The sequence below is a fragment of the Rhinoderma darwinii genome, chromosome 2 (genome assembly GCF_050947455.1).
Source record: "Rhinoderma darwinii isolate aRhiDar2 chromosome 2, aRhiDar2.hap1, whole genome shotgun sequence".
Classification (NCBI taxonomy): Eukaryota; Metazoa; Chordata; class Amphibia; order Anura; family Rhinodermatidae; genus Rhinoderma; species Rhinoderma darwinii.
The window spans coordinates 87,347,055-87,355,950 of NC_134688.1; the positions used below are offsets into that span (position 1 = coordinate 87,347,055).

At 42.7% G+C, this 8,896-nt stretch overlaps 1 protein-coding gene across 2 annotated transcripts in view; it reads right to left on the reverse strand.

Moving 5' to 3' along the window:
• NFE2 (nuclear factor, erythroid 2) overlaps window positions 1-4,991 on the reverse strand; it is a 31,141-nt gene extending 26,150 nt beyond the window's left edge. Inside the window, exon 1 of one of the 2 annotated variants that reach the window (XM_075850110.1) lies at window positions 4,931-4,991. The gene's annotated coding sequence lies outside the window, so the exon portion shown is untranslated. Of the gene's footprint in view, window positions 1-4,602 lie in introns of both variants that reach the window. The other variant, XM_075850109.1, reaches the window with a different exon arrangement.
• Window positions 4,992-8,896: the final 3,905 nt, after the last annotated feature.

Consider the following 8,896-nt stretch of genomic DNA (forward strand, 5'->3'; position numbering starts at 1 on the left):
ATGGCGTTATCTACAGGGGGGGGCTGTAAAAAAGGCACTATCTACAAGGGGGGGTTGTGTGACACCCAGGGGAGGGGGGCCCCAGTCAAAAGTTTGCTATGGGGCCCAGTCTTTCCTAGTTATGCCCCTTGATGCTACTGTATGCTTTTCAGTTACTGATTGTTCCAAAATGTCATCAACACATGATCTCTCTGTACGTAGTTTATCTGGTAAGAGACCGGTCACCTTCATGATTAGAGCATGTAGTATAGTGCATTCTGTACTGGAAATATAAGTGTTTCAGTTATTACATAACCCTCTGGCAGAGCAAAATTGTGACACAGTGAAGACTTGGCTAAGAAGGATGCAAGTGTATTTGCTACATTAGATCACGCAGGAATACAGTACTTACAAAGAAAGGTTGCAAAAAGGCTAGCGTTCATTAGTTCAACCTGAAAACTATAAACCAGAGGAAGTAAAAAAAATCTTACGGTTGGTACAATTTGCCTTAATAAGGAAAAAATGTATTCTCTCAATCTCCAGTGTTCAGCAGATTGGAATTACTTTAAAGTGTATATCTAGCATTTAGCGTTATGTAGTTTTTAGGTTCAAAATTCGATGCTTTCTAATTTCTTAATATAGCTTTATAGAAACTGGAGCTCCATTTTTCTGATACAGAGCTCCAAATCCCCTGCATGGATATAGGGTTAAATGACAAAATTCTGCCACGAGAGGAAGGTTTAAGGCTTCTACACACCAGGGACTTTTTCCGTTGTGGATGTCAAAGCAAATCCGCAAGGAATCCGCAATGAAATGCACATGTGTTACATGCATGTTTTGACACAGATTTCACCCTATGAATTGCAAAAGGTGAAATCCACAACAAAACTGGACAGAATTGACATGAATTGACAGATTCGAAAATCTCTCGGATGCCCTCAATTCTGTGTGGGTTTTTTTCCGCTTTATGCGGATGGAGTTTTTAAACTTCCATCCAATTGTATTGTACTATAAATTCCGCAGTGTGTGAATTCACCCCAAAGACTTACTGCATAGTTTTATATTTGTGTTCAATTAATACACAGTTTATAGTAAACTGCTTGGTGTGACTGTAGTCAGCCAGAATTGTATTATTTAAAGGAAACTTTCAGGTGATTTATGAATCCCTGTGATTTATACAAGCTAGCACCCACCATGTACGGCACAGGCTTAGATCCTGAGTTTGCGGCATATTGTGATGCGACGTAACTGTATGTCAGAGTGCGCCAAGGAGTTATTTCTATGTTTATGAAGGGGATTTGGAACTCTGAATCAGAAAAATGGAGCTTCAAACCCTATAAGCGTATATATGAAAACAATCAGCACTGAAACTTGGACCTACTGAGGCTGGGTTCACACGACCTATTTTCAGACGTAAACGAGGCGTATTATGCCTCGTTTTACGTCTGAAAATAGGGCTGCAATACGTCGGCAAACATCTGCCCATTCATTTGAATGGGTTTGCCGACATACTGTGCAGACAACCTGTAATTTATGCGTCGTCGTTTGACAGCTGTCAAATGACGACGCCTAAATGGACTGCCTCGGCAAAGAAGTGCAGGACACTTCTTTGCCACGTAATTTGTGCTGTTCTTCATTGAACTCAATGAAGCACAGCTCAAGATTTACGAGCGTCTCAGACGCCTCGTAAATTACGAGGAAGAGCATTTACGTGTGAAACGAGGCAGCTGTAAACAGTCTGTCTTTTCACACGTAAATGCCTCTCATCGTGTGAACATACCCTAAGGGCATGGCCACACGTGGCGGATTTCCTCCGCAACTGTCCGCATCAATGCCGCACAGAATCTGCGTTGCAGATTCTGCGGCGGATCTGCCCAAAATGTGCAGTAAATTGATGCGGACTAGCTGCTGCGGACTGCGGGAAAAGTGCTTCCCTTCTCTCTATCAGTGCAGGATAGAGAGAAGGGACAGCACTTTCCCTAGTGAAAGTAAACAAATTTCATACTTACCGGCCGTTGTCTTGGTGACGCGTCCCTCTTTCGGCATCCAGCCCTACCTCCCTGGATGACGCGGCAGTCCATGTGACCGCTGCAGCCTGTGATTGGCTGCAGCCGTCACTTAGACTGAAACGTCATCCTGGGAAGCCGGACTGGAGACAGAAGCAGGGAGTTCTCGGTAAGTATGAACTTCTATTTTTTTACAGGTTGCTGTATATTGGGATCGGTAGTCACTGTCCAGGGGGCAGAAACAGTTACTGCCGATCGCGTAACTCTTTCAGCACCCTGGACAGTGACTATTTACTGACGTCTCCTAGCAACGCTCCCGTAATTCCGGGAGCCCCATTGACTTCCTCAGTCTGGCTGTAGACCTAGAAATGAAGAATGAAGAAATGTCATGTCCAAAAAGCAAGACGCATCCGCACCACACATAATATGTGCATGACAGCTGCGGACTTCATTGCGGAATTTAGAATCTCCATTGAAGTCAATGGAGAAATTCCGCCATGAGTCCGCAACCAGTCTGCCCCTGGTCCGCAACAGACAGAGCATGCTGCGGACACCAAATTCCGCTCCGCAGCCTATGCTCCGCAGCGGAATTTTACGCATCGTCTAAACGAACACTGCTAAATAGAAGTGGAAGTCAATGGAGAAACGGCTCCGCTGCGGATTAACGCTGCGGAGTGTCCGCAGCGGAATTCAAGTACAATTCCGCTACGTGGGGCTTTAGCCTAAGAGTGGACATTCACTTTAAAGGGAATGTATAATAAGAAAATGGCCTAATGTTCGAAATTAAGTTCTTATGATAAACATATTTTTTAAAAATGTTTGGTGAAATTTTTTTAAAAACAAATTATCATTTTCATGTCATTATCCATTTAAAAAATAATCTTAAAATCTTGCAGTTTTCACTCTGGCCATTAAGCTTCATAGTAGGGTGACACTTCCTGTTCTGTAGAGATCACTTCTCAGCAGTCATCTCATTATCATCACAGTCAGGATTACTATGAAAGGGAACACCTTTATATAGATAACACAGGATCCACCATTCACAACAGGTGATTTACACAGCTCCCCTCCTATCCCTTGCTGCACAATGACCTCTGCAAAGGTCACAGAACATGCCTAGAAAACTCTCCCATAGAAGTCAATGGGTCTCCTACTTTTCAGAGGTTCCTATGGTGCATGTGGCTGCTGTAAAGTAAATCTCTAAATGCTGTTAACAGCCGTTCAGGCAAGATACCTGCTCCCATAATCATGTACAGAAAACAGAATTTAAAAAATCTGCAGTCAAAAAATAAAAACCGATTAGGTAAAAAAAGATCATGTTTCACTATCTGATTTTAATTGGGGAATTATTTTAATTATTGTAAATTGCATAGCTATTCCAATGTCTATTCCACTATCAGAAACCATGCAGAACAGATACGGGTGAGGTTTATTTTTTGTAAATAATGTTGTTTTATTTTATTTAGTTATTCTGCATAATGCAGTTAGATAAAAATAATGATGCATATATGCAAACGGCTATGTATAAAAAGTATCATTGGAAACCTTTAAAGGGGCAAAGATGTGTCACTGTCAAGCAACATATCAGAACATGTCATATGTCACAGTCACACAACATATACAACGTCTCACAATGTGCAGAAAGAGGAATATGTCATATATGAGAGATCCTAAAAGAGCAATTTGCTGCCATACATTTCCAACAGTTTATTTCTTATTAGTCACGACATAAAGTAATATCACTCCTGTTATTTCAATTTGCCAGCGATGTCTGAACTGCTCCTAAAATGGCAATGGTATTTAAGTTTATACAGAGTAGTAACGAGGCTTTCCACCACCCAGGGCAAAGATTCAGTTTGTTGCCGTAGCCCCGTATCTAAACACACTGGTCAAGGCAACGTGGCTTGTGTGGCGACCCTCATAGCATCCCGCCCCCGGGGCACGTCTTGCTGCGCCTCTGGTTTATATATTAGGATTATGGACTCTATCTGCACCTCTTCTCTTCCTGCACCATACTGCTTCAGATTTTTATACTTGTCCCCGACTGTAGGGTCCACGTATAAATAGCATTGTTTGTAAGACTCTTATGTTTTAATACTGATTCTCCTAATATGCAACAACACTACACCTTTATTTTTTGGGTAAAAACTGCAATACACATGTTCCTATATATATATATCGGCATATAGCGATCACTTAGCCACACCTTCTGTTTTAAAATTGTCAGGTCTGTCGACATCTGAAGTAAAGGAATATGTAGTAACTATAGATAGAAAACTGTCCTCCATATTTCCTGACATATTTTATTTCTGTGTCCTAGGACAATTGATACATGACTACATTTATTACGTTCAGTGTATGCAATCCCAGGAAGATCATCGGTAGTTTCTGCCAACATCTTGACTATTCTGCCACCGGCTTACAAACCAATAATGTCCTCCAAACTTTCTAGATCATTTGAAAAATAATATAATGCCTATAAACTGCTTGCTGGCTAAAGTGTAGGACGGTCCTAGCAATTGTTATGCCACACGGGCTCTCCTTTATTGCTGTACCAGCTGCTTGTTCTTTCCAAGTCCCATCAAGAAAAAATAATAGATTAATAGCATGGTCTTACCTGACGTACTGCTGACTTAAAATAAATTTAGTCTGTAATGTAGAAATCCGAAATTGGTAGAGGCCAACCTGTTGACCGATGATAGTGTTTCTTGATATGAAGAGGATCAGTCGGCTGACTTAAAAAATGTCTCCTCCTTTACGTTGTCTGTACTAAGTTCTTTTTGTAGATTGGCCATTGAAGGTTCTCGTGCCCTATCCCTATCACTTTGTCCTGTGCTTGTATTCATACCTGTTTCAATGATCACTGTGCAAAAGACTTATCCCATTAAGCCTCTTGTCACATTTTGTTCCCTCACATTTTTGTACGTTCCCCATACCTTGCTTACCTCCCAGTCCCCATCCTGTCATATCACTGGAAGTGGCCTCATACATAGTCCTACCCTGTTTATCCGCACTTGCTGCTGAAAAACCACAAACTTGAGACAGTGGCATCCTCTCCCCACCCTCTTTTCCCCCACCCTCCTGATCACAGCTACCTCCTTCGCTGTAACTGAGGGCCATGGGTAAAGATTAGGGACAGTTGTTTAAGACAGATAAAAAAAAGAACTCGTATGTTAGCTCTCCTATTTAGTTCTGTATAGCAAAGTTTTACAACCGCAAAAAAATCCACCTTATATGACCAATATTCAGGAATTCTCTTTATAAATTCTGTTTAACTAATGACAAACTTTCTATCTGGATGATGTATAAAAAGCATGATGGAAAAATGCCCCAATAGCAATTATTGCAAGCAGATCCAAATGTATAGAATACTATTATTATTTTATATTATAGCAGTAAACATTTCAAACTGTCAACTGTTTTTTATGGACGTCTTGCATCCGTGTGTCTCAAAATTTTCCTCCATTTCCCAGCTGTCTGACCGTTTTCAATGGTTGTTTGTCATCCGTTTTTCACGTCCGTTAAAAAAAACCTGATGAATTTCCCAACCCCCATAAAGCACCCATAGAAAGGTCACATAATCACCTCAGATGCCATTTTCTCTGGCTTTTACAGCAAAGAGAGCTGTGTTAGAGTCCTGTGTTAGAGTTTGGATTGCTTTCTGGCATATTTCTTGCTATTTTTGGATTGCGACATGTCCTCCCGACCTGAAAACCGTGTATTGCTGATTTCTGGGCAATTCGGAGAGCCTCCAAAAATGCTTGACGAAGAACCTAGAAGGAAGCAGAGGCATTACTGGGTTCACCCCATTGTGTCTCAGCGGCCTGGAAGGGATACTTCCACATTATCTATCAGGATATACATAGGTTCAGCCAGAATGAAGAAATGTCATGTCCAAAAAGCAAGACGCATCCGCAGCACACATAACATGTGCATGACAGCTGCGGACTTCATTGCGGAATTTAGAATCTCCATTGAAGTCAATGGAGAAATTCCGCCATGAGTCCGCAACCAGTCCGCCCCTGGTCCGCAACAGACAGAGCATGCTGCGGACATCAAATTCCGCTCCGCAGCCTATGCTCCGCAGCGGAATTTTACGCATCGTCTAAACGAACACTGCTAAATAGAAGCGGAAGTCAATGGAGAAACGGCTCCGCTGCGGATTAACGCTGCGGAGTGTCCGCAGCGGAATTCAAGTGCAATTCCGCTATGTGGGGCTTTAGCCTAAGAGTGGGCATTCACTTTAAAGGGAATGTATAATCAGAAAATGGCCTAATGTTCGAAATTAAGTTCTTATGATAAACGTATTTTTTAAAAATGTTTGGTGAATTTTTTTTAAAAACAAATTATCATTTTCATGTCATTATCCATTTAAAAAATAATCTTAAAATCTTGCAGTTTTCACTCTGGCCATTAAGCTTCATAGTAGGGTGACACTTCAACTGTTTTTTACGGACGTCTTGCATCCGTGTGTCTCAAAATTTTCCTCCATTTCCCAGCTGTCTGACCGTTTTCAATGGTTGTTTGTCATCCGTTTTTCACGTCCGTTAAAAAAAACCTGATGAATTTCCCAACCCCCATAAAGCACCCATAGAAAGGTCACATAATCACCTCAGACGCCATTTTCTCTGGCTTTTACAGCAAAGAGAGCTGTGTTAGAGTCCTGTGTTAGAGTTTGGATTGCTTTATGGCATATTTCTTGCTATTTTTGGATTGCGACATGTCCTCCCGACCTGAAAACCGTGTATTGCTGATTTCTGGGCAATTCGGAGAGCCTCCAAAAATGCTTGACGAAGAACCTAGAAGGAAGCAGAGGCATTACTGGGTTCACCCCATTGTGTCTCAGCGGCCTGGAAGGGATACTTCCACATTATCTATCAGGACCTGCACCAGAGCCCGGAGAAATTCCAAGCATTCTGCCGGATGTTTATTCCGACGTTTGAAAGGCTGTTGGAGTTGCTGCGGGCTGGTCTAACCTATTAAGACGTGTTTCGTTTCAGCTGAAGGATTACTCATCGTCACCCTGAGGTAAGCCTAACTTGCTGTCCCCTTTGCCCAATGCTGCCATGTCACCACCCTAGAGCTGGTTTATGCCTCTTTTTGTATAAAAACACCATGTCACCTTCATAGAGCTACTGTATGCCACCTTTTGTATAATAATACCATGTCACCTTCATGGATATAGTACTACTTACCATGCCCCTTTTACTACAATCTGCTCTGCCGCATTCCACTTTTGGAAACATGGTCTGAAACTCTAGCTTGAAAAATGGAAAATGCCAAGAGTACTGACTATAGCACAGTGTAGTATGTGGAGGACTGTATATAGATCCATTGCTTAAAATTCAGTTTTTTCTTTTCCAGACTCCTGGGGAGTACCATCACGAGGATCATCCGGTCAACCTGCCAGCTCATCTGGACTACACTCAAGGAGATGGTGATGCCTCCACCCACACCTGAAGACCGGCTGCATATTGCTGAATCAATTGTTAAATGGGTTTTCTGGTCCCCCATACAGGCTGCCTCGGGGTGCCGGAAGCTGTGAGACGGGGTCGGATGCAGCCCTGCTCCTATTCAAGTAATAGGACCAGCGCTGCAGTACCCCGGCGCCACCACTATACAGTGTACGGTGCCGGAATAAGACATATAACACTGTTGTAAAATATTTAAAGAAAATATAAATGAAAAATGTAAAAATTTAAACCACCAACATGTAGCAAAAGTACAGTTAAAATAAATATATAAAAAAATAAAACACTTTAATTGTCCAGTAACTGCTGGAATGAGGTGCCAAGGGGAGTTGTACCCAAACTTCCCTCTGAAAGATCCTGGCTACCCTGGATAGGGTAGTGCACTGAGAAGGCTGGGCTAGGTTGTGTGCCAGATGGTGATGTGGGACGGTCCAGGTTGGCTGAGTCCTTTATGTCCAGAGTATAAAGAACTAGGTCGGCCATAAGGTCCGGATAATGGTCTGGACACTGACCCTGAAATTGGCCAGGGGGCCCATAATCGGGATGATAGTGGCAGTCCTGACTATAAAGGAGGGGGGACGATTCCATCTCCCAATAATTGGTGCGTGGCGCTGCTGTGGCAGTTAGAAAGCGTGCCTGATCCAGCTGTTGTTGGTACAAATTGTGGCACCTCACTACTGGGGATGGATCATTTGGCAGTACAAAAGCCTCTGACACTAATCTTACCACCGTCTGAGCCTGGTATCCTGCTGGCTTCTGTGAACCGGTGAAAGATGGGTCCCAAAAATTGGGGGAAAGCCTCCTCAACACCATCTTGAGAGTTCTGCTCCATGTACTCTAGCACCCTCTGATTGATCGTAGCCTGGTTCAGTCATTCTCAGGGCAGGAGCTGGTGCTTGATATTTACGTCTAGCCGCTGGACGGGTGACAGAGCTTCCAGGATTGAGGGAGTTCCTGGCATTTCTGTGGTGCTGGTAGTCATCTCCTGGGTGCTAGGAAGGTCGATCTGGGTGGCATCCATATCGACATCCCCCTCTTGCTTATCTTCCTCCTCTTGCCGCTGTGGTGGCTGGACCGGCATATTATCAGTTGACATATGTTTTGAAAGAGATGGAAAAAAGTAGGATTAATCACTGTGAAAGGACATGCTATAATGCCATCTGTGGAACCATGGTACGTACCAAAGGGGAATTTTGGCCAACCATAATGCAAAGAAGTAAAAAAAACAAATTAAATATGGCCACGTGTACATTGATTGATTCAGGAACTGGAGTTGCCTCACATAGGTGTAGGGCCTTTTCTTAGAGGGAGCGTCCCCACTCCTGTCGTGCTCCTTGAGGTGTTTTTGATACAGGTCATGGCAAGACCCCCATCTTGCCTTCAGACCTTTAACTGTTCATTAAAAAAAAAAAAAGAAGAATAAACTTTTTTTTACGAAAA